Below are 15,092 nucleotides of genomic sequence, written 5' to 3'. Positions count from 1 at the left end.
TGTAAAGCTATCTCTACTTAATTATTTATATTGCAATACTGTGTTGTTTGGCTATGTGCTGGTGGAAAACAGCTTAATAAATACAGTGCCGTTGTTTTATTTGAGTTTTCTTTCAGAAGGCCACGGGAGATCATGACACAGATATTGTTTGTGTTTCCAAGGCCAGCAGAAAACTCCCTGGAGTTAATTTACATCTGTGTACCAGCCAACCCCTACTGTGGACTCAACTTTACCATCATAAAGATTATGCTCAGAGAGAGACTAGGCAAAAAAAAAAAAAAAAAAGCTTTCCTTTTGAATGTAACCCATTGGTGAAAGAAAACAATTCATGAAGCAGACTAAGAGTTCAACACTGTTGGAGTGTTGATAGGTGAAAACATATTTATTTTGGACTAGGGTGTGTGGACTACCATGAGTGTGAGTGAGGGCCAAGCACATATCACAATTTGGCTGGTAGGTGTTATATTAAATTGGTATTTAAATAGCAGCTGTTTGGAAATGGTTCGGATAGCCGTCATGAGGTGATAATTACTGAACTGGACTGGATACAATGAATTCAGGGCAACAGTGTAATTCTTTACCACACAAAGTTAATTGATCCTTAAATAGCCTCACTGAGCTTAGTTATTGTTACGGGATTTAAGTCTAGAAAACTGAGACTCAAGTAAACACAACACAGAGATGTTGGGCCAATCAGCAAAGTGGTTAGCTTATGGCATGCATGGTTTGGAGAGGGGATTCCCTCACTAAAAATGGCAGTAAAAATTACAACTTATGACAACATATGTTTATATTTTCCTAACAAGGACCTCTTGTGGCCATGTGAATAATGTCAATTTTCTTTACGGAGCAATGGCGGAATAATCATTACATTGCTAGCACCACAAAACCTCTCAAGATGGGGGCCAAATTGGTTGTTTGGGTCAACAAAGCATGTGACTTTGCAACATCAACTAAGCGAAACTTAACCAAATCTTATCTTGGAGAATACTACTACATATGTGAAGAAAATGCATAGTTGTATAGCTTGTTGTGGCTCCACAGGGGGCTGTGTGAAGTCAGATAAATTGCCTCAAGTGATGTCACAATTAGTCAGTGTCAATTGGGCTTGAAGGGACAGTTCACCCCAGAATCAAAAGTACATATTTTTCCTCTTACCTGTAGTGCTATTTATCCATCTAGATTCTTTTGGTGTGAGTTGTCGAGTTTTAGAGATATGGGCCGTAGATATGGTAGATATGGATGACAGTTAAGGAGAAATCCAAAGTTTTTAGTGCAGCCCCCATGTTTTTTCAGTTTAAAAAGCGGAAGACTGGCCAATGATAGCCTAATGACTGGTGTTTTCATCCAGTCAGGTGTTGATATCAGAGTGCAGGAAAACCCTCTATAGATTGATGTTTAGCTTGGTTTAAAAGATGTCTGTTTCTAGCAAATGCCTCTTGAGACTTTCCAGACCACAACGGACAGTGATAACTACGGGCTGACGGCATATCAAGGCCATCACTTAATGTCTAGAGAGGGATTTACAACATTGCATATTACAGAAAAAGAAAAATGGCAAACCAAAATGTATTTGTTTCATTCTAAAATGAACTATTCTGCGAAAAATATGAAACCTATTCAGACAGAATAACTGTTGGAAACAAATATATATAATATGTGCTATGAAGCTCAAAAAAGACACTTTTATGATGTATAGATTCATTTTATTTTCAAAGAAACATAACAATTTACTGTACAGATAGGGTATTATATCTCATACCCAGTGTAAACCCTGAACAGAGAAAAAAAGGAGGATTCTAACTTCTTGCAACTGAACCCTTTCCCTCCATTACCCACCGTGGGTGGCTCTCACATGGGTCGTTTATCACACAAAACCCAATAGTGTCCCTACTTTAAATTAGACCACTTTGACTAATGGCAGAGAGGGAAATGTAACATTCTGCTATTGATATACAGGAAGGAGAAATGCATGTAATGATCCAGAAATTCCCTTTTCTGAGAGAACACCCGCAAATATCCTAAAATTTCCCCCCAAAGTTCAATTTGAAACTTTATGCACAGTTTGTGCCACATAAGCCATACTAAATGTCTTGTCAAATGGAAGTTGACTTTTCATGCAATGAAGGGAAATGGCCATTTGGAACAAAGACCCATTATTGGAGGTAATATTAAAAGCCATCCATTCTAATCTGTGTGATAAGAGGTCTGTGGCATTTTTCAAAGCCTGCATGAGAACCAATAAAAAGGACGCACTTGGATATATTGCAGAATCAATATCATATTTAAAGTGCTCATACAAATTTTGTGTCTAGTATTGTTTTATATTAACAGCCAGGAGCTAGCAGATAAAGTTATATCACCCATGGCGTACACGATAATTTCTACTAGCAGTGAAAATCTCGCAGTGTTTAGCTTCTTCCAAACAGGAATAACAAAAATTTAAGTATGAAGACAAAGCACATTATTCAGTCTTAAATTTTAATACTGGGTTGGTGCAAATGTAGACTGTAATAAAAAAACAAGGCTGCAAAAAGCACCATGTTGTGTTTACAGGACATTCAGTGCAGTGTGAGTATTTAAGGATTTGTTGAAATCGGTTGTAAAGTAAGTGTTCATTAAAGACAAAAGATCACAAGTGATATGCTGTGGTGTGGTGTAAAAGGGGTGTGAGAAAAATGGAGTGAGCTCCATCTTGGCAAACACAAGGACATCTGGAGCGTAGCAGCTGACCGACAGTTGATTTTCACCTTACACCACATGGTGAGATTTGAATAGATTTTGAGCAGTTTAGCAGTTTCGGGCTTTGTTGCCTCTCTAAAATGAAATCAAACCACCTTTGTTTTGTTTTTTATCCATAACCTGACAATCCATTTCATTATATAAAATATATTTCTTGCATTTCAGAAATGCTTTTATGGCTTTTTATGGCTTTTTACATATTATATTTCATTGAGTGAGCAGAGAAGAAACCCCTGTCAGTTTCCTTATCTTACTACCCAATAAACTTATTTAACCTTCATTCTCTTTGATCATGTTCTTTTCACAGGAGGAGGCCTTGGTGGCTTCTCTGACCGTGCTGCACAGCGGACTAATGATTAGAACTTCTTTAAATAACGTTAGAAATCCCTGGCTTATTATTTCTCCCTCTGTTCTACCATTCTATAATGACAAATCTTAGACCTTCAGAGTGTACACAGTTATTATTCCTTTTTTCTTCTCCTACCCATGGAGACGTTTCCTGGGTTGTTTGATGAGTGAATCCTCTGTGGTCTTTTTCCATTGTACCTCTAAAATAAAGCACAATTTAAATTAAGTTCTGCTTAGCCTCGTCTTGCGCAGTATATTTCCCCCTCCCACTTCAAGAAGGTACAGTTTCTTGTTCAGAGAATATACTCTGCCACTACATACTGTTTGTTTTCTCTTTCTAATCTTCTTGCGTAACTCTAATCTAAGCCCTTTGAACCCTTTGAGCTTCACTAACTTTTCTTCATGGCTAGTTTTTTCCAGCAGTTACTCACAGACAGCGTTGATAGGGGTCATGCACACAGGTTGGTTTTTCCGGGCTTGGCTGTTGTGCCTCAGAAATATATTCTGAAAATGAGCGTTTGTTTTAGATACATCCACAAACACTTTCACATTTTGTCCAGCAACCCAAAGGAGAAAGAGGAGAAACAAAATATATCACCAAAACACAAAAGTAAACAGTTTTGAAATGTCTTATGGTGGATTTTTCGACCGTAACATATCAAAAATACAAGGCACACTTGCATCCAGAGCTGTGTATTGGTAAAGTGGATGTTTTATACATACATAGGGCAGTTAGAACTGAGATAACAGTTATAACGTCAAAACTAGGCTTCAAAAGTTCCAGCACCCACAATTTCAAAAAGAACAATGTTTAAAAAATTCATTTTATTCATGTTTTTAACAGTTCTGCATATCACATTTATTTTAGTACCACACATAGCATGTGACATAGACAGCTATTTTCTCTACTCCCCAAGCACACATTTGCAACTTCATGCTGTTCACGCCATCAAGATTTTTTCCTTCTTTCAGCTCTGTGAAGTTTTTGTGTCTTCTTTCAAGTAAGGGAATTGTATTTTGGGAAGTTTTGGGTTTTGGTGTGTGTTTGTGTGCCATATTTTGTCCATGGATCTATAAGCATGTCCCTTCCATATCTTCGTTTCACAGACAAGGTCTCTGTGGAAGACAGATCTCCTCTTTCCCTCTGTGCCTCCCAAAACTGTCGTCTAGTCTTTCCAATTTTCCTCCCTAAAGGCCAACGAGAACACATTTCACACATCTGTGAGAGACCCAGCTCATTTTCCCCCTTCCTTGCCTTCCATACTCTTAATTTACACTGCCCATCTTCCTTTAACATCTCCCTCCTTTTTTTTTATCTATCAAAAGCAGAATCACTCCACTATGCATATGTAGCCACATTACATGAAGCATTTTCCCATTTTTGTGTACAACATGCATGGGTTTAAATTTCTTTTTCTCCTTATCACACCTCCAGTTGGTATAAAAAAGTCACCTGGCTAGTTTCTGCATGACGCTGTATTTTTGCACTGCTGCACTTGAAAGTATGAAAGTACATGACTGTGTTCAAAAAGTAAAGGTGTCAGAAAGGTTTTCTCCAGTGGGCTGAATTGCAAATAGAGCAAATCCTTACACTTATAAGCCTTGCCAACAGTTTTGGAGGAGTTATCTAAATGATGTTACATGTTAAAAGACCAACATAAGTGCACACTCTGCCAGATGCGAGTGAAGCAGAAAAAAAGTGTGAGGTTAAATTCAGGAGTTTCCCATACACTCAGCGAGTCAGAGGCTACGTGTGCTGTGACTACCCAAGCAGGCCGAGTCAAAATGGTAGAAAAACACTTCATGGGTCACTTGGCAGGGGTACGTTAATCATACGTGACTGCCCAGGTAGCATGATGGGAAACAAATTGAGTGTCATTTCTCACCAGAGGACTCAGCACCACAAGACAAGCAACGCTCTGGCCTTACACCAGAGTCCACGTGCACCTCACATCCTGGCTGCAGAGGCAAGTGCGACATGACAGAGTGTACACAGAAAAGTGGACATTGATAAATGGTCGGGGAAATGTTCCCTTGCAAAAATGCAGAAGACATTATTATCTGGAACCTGGCGACATTGCAGCAGATAGGGAGACAGTCAAACGTGAAGTCAAAACATAACTTAATTTCCTGTTAATTACTGAAACTGTACGCAGGCTAAAACTCCACATCAATGTCAATATCTGTAATAAATATCTCTACATTGAACACAACCATTTAGTCGTGAATTGCTGCTTTTGAAATGATTTCTTAAGTGTCATTCTCAGACATATAAGTAGTTACAGATGTATGTAGTTTCTCGGACAGCAGTAACCTAATAAATCTAGGTTGTTTCAACAACAAAGGTAATATGATTCAGCTTGGGAAAAGAAAACAGCAGAATACACAAATATAAATAGAATATAAAGACAAGCTTCTAGAATGACACAGAATAATGAAAAAAAAAAGTAGGGTAATGCAGATATTTTCCAATATTTCCAATACATTAAGTAGACTGTAACAACACACAATTACATGTAGCTCACATTGCTTTGTATCTATTGCAGATTTGAGCTTCATTTATACAAACACATCGAATGCGGTTCTACTCAGGAGATTAAGATAATCTCTCTGGATGAAAGTAGAGAGGTTATTCTGATCCACACATCTGGAGCAACAAAGGCCCTGGATCAGATTTCTGATTTCTTTTTGTTGAGAGTGGCAAATTCGGGGTAAATTAACCTTGACTTCTGGTAATCTGAGGCTGTTAAGTTAACTGCAATTTAAATTCACCAATCCTTTGGCTAATAAAGTAAAATCTTTAGGTTCCAAGATCATGTAAAGTATCTTTATTAACTGAAGAAAATCAGTCATTACCTTTTAGATGTCATTGCCATTTTGGCTCCTTTAATTGATTCTTATTTTTACCGGTGATCGTTCCTTGCCAAGTAATTTTCACCCTTAAAGTGAGAGAGAGAGAGAGTATTTCTGCCAGGAGAACTTGAGAAATGATTACCTGAATCCTTAAATTTGCGCATCAGTGGTCAAAAACGAAAAAGCACTCAGCTCGTGGTAACTTTAAGTTGTTGTGTGGTCCTTGCAGCTGCTGCGGGGCAAATTACTATGTGCAGTTAGGATGTAAAACACAGTCACTTTCATGGCTCGCTATGTGGAACAAGTGAACAGTTTGCTTCATCAGCAGAAAAGTTCCAGCTGGTGTAACTTTGCAGAGTCAATACGTGTGACTGTATACAGTACAATATGCGGCAGGTAACATCAGGTAAAGGATAGTAAGAGATAAAAGCCTCAAATGCAAAATCTATGATACAAATGTAAATTAAAGTTGATTGACAGGTCATTTAGTATGTGTCCAAAAAAATAAACAGAAACAATTACACCTAACTTATTTATGTTTTTTGATGCAGTAAAATATTGTTTACATCAGTATTTTTTGTAAACACGGCTGTAAAACAGGCCTGCATTTTTAATTATGATCTTTTTGCAAACATACAAAATGCTGATATTTCATTTATAACTAAAACTCTTCAATTATATATGTGGATTTAGCACAGATTTGCATGATAATGTCCAAAAAATGGAAGCCTAGGGCACTTTCCAAAACAGTGACAAAGCACATTTGCTAAATATTCAGACATATTTAAATCAATGTAAACCATTATGTTTCAATAAAATAATTTAAACAGCATTTCGTGCAATTGTAAACCGCTAAACCAGACAGGAGCCAACATGAATGAATAATGAGTAACAAGCTGAAACGGCAGCAGTATTGAGTGAACACGATCCACAAAACATGGCTATTGTGTTCTCTCTAATGCACACAATGATGCCAGAAACAAGAACCCCCACATTCAACAAAAATAGTTAGGATCTACTGAGCCAATATTTTGTCCGTATTGCAAACAGAAATGATGTAGTATAATGGCCAATACAACATATATGCAAATGTCCAGTTCTACTGTTTCAGTAACTTATAGTATAGTATTATAGTATATACTATAGGACATAGTTACTGGAATTTATTCTTCAGTTTTTCTAGTGACTCTCTTTAAGGTCCCATTCATTATGGGACATTACACAAAACTAACTTGCCCTTTACATGCTTCCACTGACAAAAAGAAAATAGAGATTTCAACATCATACACTGTAGATGGTGATAGCTATTGATTTGTCTTGGCAGAGATTTCTGTCTTGTTGTTTTCGACGTGACTTTTTTCCATGGTTATAGCCACGGCCTTTTCCAAGTCAATCCTGGAAAACTTTTTAATTCCATTAAGTGTATCTCTCAGCTAAAGGGCTTGACAATCAATAGTCAACCAGACCGTGAAAGTGACCAGACTTGTTCGAATAAATATGATCTTACTGGTGATACTTCTCTGAATTCATTCTCTGAAAGGTTTCCTTTGTTTTCAAAAGCCCACTGCATGTTGGCTAGTGGTAGCTGCCTGTCAATGTCTGACTAAGCCGGCAGATTCAGACTTGGAGGTATCGTAGCGTGATCCATAGCGTGACTGGGGTCAACCTGAGGGAGACAGGTGTCAGGGGGACCAACAGGTCCCATGTGGGTAGAGGTTCACCACTAATGCCCCGAGGGCTCCTTTGTAAGAAGCGACAGGAGGCGAAGAGGCGGGCTGAATACTGATGATGTCAGCTTCCATGAGCAGAGTGTTGAAAGCAGCAGGTGGTCAGGAAAAAGAGGGCAAGCATCCATGTAATATTCTATTTTTTTATTTATTACGCTGAGAACTGGAAAATCTATTGTAAAATTTTGTGCACTACTTGCATCATTTTAAACAAAGATTAAATACATCAAATGGTGACTTGCTGAAACCTGAGAGACTGTTTTTAATTAGAGCAGGCATGTAGAGAGAATATAATTTGGGTGCTTATCAGCTCAATGCAGCTGGATACAGCAAATTTATCACAGATGCTCACATCTCCTTGATAAGGTGTTCCTCCTCTGCCTGTATATTCAAATAAGACAGAGTGAATCCCAGTAAGCTGTCTGACAGATTGTTGTTGCCAACAGAGTGAAACAAGCAACTCGTGAGTCATTCTTAACACCCCTTCGCACTTACTGCTCCCAAGAATACTCCTTTATTCTCTGCTTTCCTGTGTCAAGAACTTGTTTCATCCCATCAGGAAATACTGGTTTAGGTTTGAGATTATTTTTGATGACTTGTGCCGGTCACATTGAGTAAGCACTCTGCAGGGTGGCACAGAGAGAAGGCTGTCTTAACTGGAAGGTCATGGGTTGGATATCTGTAACAGCCAATGTGTCATTTGGTGTAAAAGTGTCCTCGAGCAACACAGTGAACCCACAGGCAGCACTAGCAGGCTGAAGGTGGGAGTGATTTCAGGGAGGCTTAAGCCGAGCAGATAGGATTTTTATTTCTACGGACATCTTCAAAAGGTAAAACTGCTCTGGAGGCAGAAATGTTTTCTGGTTAAATCAAACCACTATAGGTAGAGCTGTTGTGTGCTCTTTGTTTAAGTAACATTTAACTAAGGCACAACAAGAGAGAAGGTAGACTGCATTATTTATTTAACATATTCTAAAGCTTGGCACTGTTGTTGCTTAATTAAGAAAATCTGTGAAGCTTTAAGGCATGATTGCTGTTTGTTATGAGTTGGGCCTTATTTCCAACAAAGTCTGACAGGGCAAGAAATAAGCAGTCAGACAATCAAACAGTTAAGCCAGATTATTTTAACCACTTTAAGTGCGCCCAAAATGGCCCCCCATTGGATCGGAAACCATGTGCGTGCACAGCTAGTACTGTGAGTATGGTTGGCCAAAGATGAACCAGGAAGTCAGTCTATAACTTGTGCCGGCAGATTTGATTAATAATTTTAGCCTTTGCCTATGTTTTCTCTTCCAAATATGTTTAGGGATTTTGTTTAAATGCTACGTGAAGTATCTGACTATTGTGTTTCTTGCCCTATCTGACATCGTCCAAGTGTTGCCATATCCCGTCCATTAAAGGATAGATTCAGATTCAGACACACATGCTATATGTACTTTAATAGACTTACACCGTGTCTACACAGGAGGCGTAGTGTGAGCAGCACGTTAGCAAAGCAGCAGCAGCTGCTTCAGTGCTCTTTCCGTGTCTGTGTCACAGGAGGCATTCAGGCACAGTATTGAGTGTAGGTCACCCACGTTTTGGCAGCACTACACAATCACTACATGTCACTCTAATGATTTCTCCTACCCATACTGGCAGTGAAGAGATGCCTTTGTAGCACAACTACATTGTAAGAAATTGGGGCCAAAAGCTACGAAGGAGCAGGAAGAGCAGGAAATTTACGACTTGGGAGTGTTCACGCATTATTCTGAGATGGTTACACAACGTGGACACATCGTTTTAACAGCCTTAATTAGCTGCTTTTGTTGTGTTACGTAGCCTACTTGTAGCATTTCTTTAGCAAATGAAACCAGATACAAACAGTGTATTGTTCCTTTTAAATAGGTTGAATTCATTATATTAACATTGGATTTTATTTATCTGGTTTTATGTTGCCAGTAGTTTGTTAAAACTTTTGTAGTTCTTTTTACCAAGTGGGAGATGGCAGTAGTGGCTAATTCCTGACATGGCCGACTATAACTAAGAATCTGACCTGTGCATTTTTTCCCACTCAGCCTCCTGATTTTGGTCTGAATGATGACTCGACATTGTTAACAGTTTTTTGTCCGCTGCCACTTCCATAGTTAATGTCTAGTAAAGCACAGATAATTAAAACAACATGATTAAGGTCAGAGAAAGAGTTTTTCTTGGATAAAATAAACCACTAGTAATTGTTGTTTGGAGATGGGACTTGAACCACGGTCTCAGGTGTCAATGTCACGTGCTTCGTACAGCCACTGGATGACTTTCTCCTTAAGACTTGTTCCTTAAAGCTGTCATGCTACTTCTGCCTTTGTGACTGAAAGATTACAGTCATTATTTGCACAAGTGCAGGATGGCACTTGTCAGGGAAACACATCAGAGAAACAATCCAAACAATTTTTAGAGATCCATATTTGATCGTTTTTATGTTCTTTTCCTAAATTACTGTTGTTTTTCTCAGTTTTTCCTGTGGTTCCCAATACCTTGTTGTTGCGCTTCATTTTACCTTACACTGGAAAGCATTTTTAAGCACTTAAACAACCACATCTGCCCTTTCTCCAGTGATGACAGTCAAATTGTGACACCTACAGTGATACAAAGAAGGAATTAAATTACATTTGTCTGACATTACCTACAGTCCAATTAAATTAGATGCGACTAGGTCAATCTCATTCTGCAAAAATCAGCATGTCGTGTTTCACGTTAACTGATTACAAGCCCTATACATCAAGTGTATATTTGTTAAACAAATATATAGAGCCATGTGAGCATATCCCTGGATTACCGTGGAACACATGTAAATAACTTTATCATCCAGATTGATTGGCCTCTGACATTCCCAGGTAATATTGCTGCCATCTGGAGAGGGCTAGTGTGATAGAAAAATTGCTACTGCCCAACTGAAGTACGGATGTGAGAGTCTCTACAGGACAGGTGAATGCTAGTCAAGATGGTTCTTGTTTTGACAACACAGCAGTATTGACTTTGTGAGTGAATTACGATGACCTCTGGTGTGGAGATGTCAGCCACACCAGCAGTGAGAGCTAAATCCTCCTCTCCTAATTCCACAGAGTTTGAAAAGTCAAGTCCCTGAATCACAAAAACACAAAAATCTGCTGAGATGAGTAACTCAAAAAGATTTCTTGAAGATTAAATACTTGTACCGTAAGTCAGTGGTGACTGTCTAACATTTTTTTAATCCATTATGATTAGATCTTCTCTATCTGTGTGTGGGGGTTTATTTATGTTACCCATTACTTTGTCATTAAATATTCTAAAGGCTGAAAAAAAAAAAACACCCAGATTTCACTGACAAGTAAAACACAAGCTGTGTGTCACACCGAGTGCTATGTTTATTATTAGTATTTGTTTTGCATGGATTCCCAAGACCTGTTGCTGACTCGGAGCCCGGGGGAGCTTCGGCGCTGCAACATTTTCTGTGATTTTACACTTCACTTGACTGTACAGCTAACAGCAAGATAAAACAACACATCTATCTAAGGTCTGGGAGTCTGTTTCGTACCTATCATTTCTCCCTCAAAGGACAACACACCCATGAGGGAACGCCTCGATAATTACGATATAAATCGCGCTGGCGAGAGACCACATGAGAAGAACAGAAAAAGAAGGAGCACAGTGTGTGTTTTAGGCCGGATATCAGTAAATCATGTGGGACCGAATAGAAATGAAGATTAATGCTTGATTAATGGCTGTCCACAGTGAGGGATGTGACTGTTTGGTGGGGCGTGTAAGATAGGTCAAAGGATGAAGGAGAGGACCAGGTGGCCCCGAACAGCCCTCATTCTCTGGCCGTACCGGTGCAACAGCTTAAGATCTATTCTAATTAGCAGTCAGAGAGGCCACTCACCCTGTGATGAAGAAAAATTTAAATGTTCTTTTTTCTTTTCTTTGTAGTTCTCCACATGTAAACTTCACTCGGCTGTGGTCTTATCTTATAGTGTTAGTTTCTTTTGGCCTGCAGCAAAGTGGAAGTTTCCCGAATAAAGTTTTGTCTTTGGCTTGTTTAGATTCACACTGCCCAAAAATCTGCAATAAAGTTAACTTGGTTAAACTTGGTAAACACTGATTTATACAAAAGAGAACGACGTCCATTGATAACCCTCACGCCCTACAAGGGTTTTCAGCAACACGTCCTCATTTATGACTGTTGGAGAGTACCAGTGACAGGCGTACCAGACCTTCATCGTCATAGTAACAATAAACACATGGTTAAAGTTGTGAAACGGTCACAGTTTGGTTAGGTTTAGGCACCAAAAGTACTTGGTTAGGATTAGGAAAAGTTAATAGTTTAAAATAAGTAAGTCACAGTAAGTCATGTGACGTAAGTCACGTTAGTAAGTCACATGACGTAAATTAACTTACATATGTAACTTAAAATAAGTAAACTTTGACTTTTGGTTTCACACGGGACACGAACAGTGGCCTCTGCTGGGTGAAAGTCCTGTGTTTGACACATCCATCCACCCCGGCCTCCTCCCTACACGGACTCTGTCGCTGTTTATACTACCTCACCTGACTTCCTCCTTTGCTCCCGTCATAATTACTACAATAAATGTAAATATAGGTCATAATAAGCTCCTTGCACAGACGACCTACAGTATATGGTCTGGTTTTCAGACAAGATGAGGAAAAACTTGTGTCATGTTGATTGTTTTGTCTTCATTGTCATCATATTTCATTTTGTCTCCCATTTTCACAGTGTTAATACTCCTACTACAGAATGACAGATTGTATGGGGTTTATTTTTATCTCTCACATACTGATGTCAAGCAGAGCAGCAAATAAAAATTGAAAAAAAAAAAAAGACAGTTCATAATATCAGTCATTGTGAATCACAGTTTCTAACTGTATCCACCGAATCTCAGCACTGAAATTCTCTTCACAGGCAATAAATATTCCTGCAAAGTACTCAGTATCTCCCTTCCACTGAATATATCTTTCTTTCTTTTGCCAAATAGAGATCTCACACTGTAACTCTTCAGGCAATTTCTTCTCCCAGTCAGTATTTTGCACTGAATATGCCAACAGTAAAAAACATATTTGCCAGCACAGTGTCAGCAGCATTAGGGCTGAAGCGCAGCGCAGCCCATGGTAAATGTGTTCACATTTACTTGATGTATCAACCATAATCATGACTTAAATGAAAGTAGATTGGGGTTTTACTTAAACAAATGTTGCCTTGGAGGATGAGCTACTCTGAAGGCAGAAATAATCTCACTGGTTGATTTTAACCACAGAGCTGAAGACCAACAAATAATCTTGGTGAATAACATTAAAATGAGATTAAGGACCATTTGTGTTAAAATGCGCTAAAAACAAAATATACATACTATTGATACTCTACAAACGGCTGTGCAGAACACCTATGCACTGCTGCAGTGTTGTAGTCAAGACCACCTAAACTGAGACCAAGTCATGACCAAGACCAGAGTGTACCAAACCAAGACCAAGACTTTGAGGGGTTGAGACAGAGTCAAGACCAAGACTAAGCAAAAATGTAACGGAAAAACTATTTGTCGCCACATGCCCTGTACCCTCAATTTCTCACGATGTTAACACTGCATTAGCTAGCGTTACATCCCTCAAAATATGTTAACTAAATTAGGTAGCTTGCACACCTAGCTAGGTGGCAAATAGCTGGCAAGCAAGTGAAACTAGCGCCCTTAAACATACAGTTTATACATACCGTAAAATTTCAATTAATAGCCCAGACTTTTATTTGCTTCAATCACTGAACTCAACCTGCCTATGTTTGGACAGGCATCTATGGGACAAGCCTATAAAGAGATAGTTCGGGTATTTTTAAGTGGGGTTGTATGAGGTACTTATCCATAGTCAGTGTATTATGTATGTATGTACCATAGAACTTACATATTCCTACACATAAGCCCAACTGCACCGCACGCTGTATTATGCCACAGATCAACTGTTTGGGTCAGAACGTTGTGAGATCAGACTGAAACCAAACTTCAAGATTTCAAAGATGGTGCGTGCTTGTGTTTTTCCGGGTTGTGCCAATGTGCCGGGTTGATCCAAACAGCCGATCTGCGGCATAATGCAGTGCATGGAACTTGGATTGATTTTTATGAAAAACCGACTGTTTTGATTGGTGGACCATTACAGACTAAAGGAATATAAATAATCAGGGAATGGACACATATTAGGACATTATGATGGCTTCAAAGGTAGGGAGTCACCACTTGTTTACCATGCAGACTGGTCAATCTGAAGTAATTATACTTTGGTGCTCATGGTTTCCGTAAAGTGAGCTGAACATTTTAATTGTGGAGAATCTAACCGATCTAACGATGTTGGGGTGACAGCTGCTAACATTAACAAAAATTTCAAATTAGAAATGAGTCAAGTTATCACATCCAATCCCAGTGACGATGTTAACAAATTAATCAGACAATAAACAGGCAATTTAGTGTTATCCCCGCAGTTGTGGTCTTGACCGGTCTTGAAATAAAATCTTTCTCTGAAGCTGAGACAAGACTGAGTAAAAATGCGGTCGATTCCGAGACGAGACCGAGACTGATCTCAAGTACTACAGCACAGCACTGCTGTAATGACTATCCGACTAAAAGACTGAAAAAGGAAAAGCTAAATAATATGTATAACACCTAGTATTAACTTGATAAACATACTGAGTTGAAAACAGTCGAAAACAACTCAATAGCTATCATAGAATTTTAAATCAAATTTTGCTAAAATCTGATGGATGCTCAAAGGTATTTCATCACCTCAAAGAAGAAGAACACAGACAAAACAGCAGAGACAGAAATCTCTTATGTGAAATAAACAAAATTGTTCAAATTTAGGCAAATTGTTTTTTGTACATGTCAGACTCCATTGCTCATGGTAAGAAGCTGATTGAGAAAATAGGTTTTCAGGGCCTTATATACAACTACTTTGCAACAGTAAATAGGTTTTGAGGGAAACGTAATGCCATTACATTTTCTGTTAACAGAATAAGGAAATGTTGTTCATTAATGTTTCTCGCAAGTCATAAAAAATGTTGATACACGTATCAGTAAGATGTTCATTGACAACGTATTTCATTTGATTCGATTTTTTAACATTAGTTTATTTTGTGGGTAAATATTATTCTTAAAAAGTAAGGGTTACAGCAGTAAGAGGAAGCTAATACTATGAAGCCTAACACTTGTGCCACTACCTGGTCTAGGTAATCCAGATTAGCTAGTTAGCCTTGTGGACCATCCAAGTTCAGATCATCGTGGTAGCCAACAGCTACCTACTGTATGTAATAGAGTCAGCAAGCCCACTGGCTGTATAATAAAATGTCTGTGTTGAAATGGATGTTTAACTCAGAGTATTAACTCTGCCTCTTTACCTCTTGTTTGCTTGTGAGAAATG

This window comes from Siniperca chuatsi, linkage group LG19 (genome assembly GCF_020085105.1).
Source record: "Siniperca chuatsi isolate FFG_IHB_CAS linkage group LG19, ASM2008510v1, whole genome shotgun sequence".
Taxonomy (NCBI): Eukaryota; Metazoa; Chordata; class Actinopteri; order Centrarchiformes; family Sinipercidae; genus Siniperca; species Siniperca chuatsi.
This window is presented reverse-complemented; position numbering follows the sequence as displayed.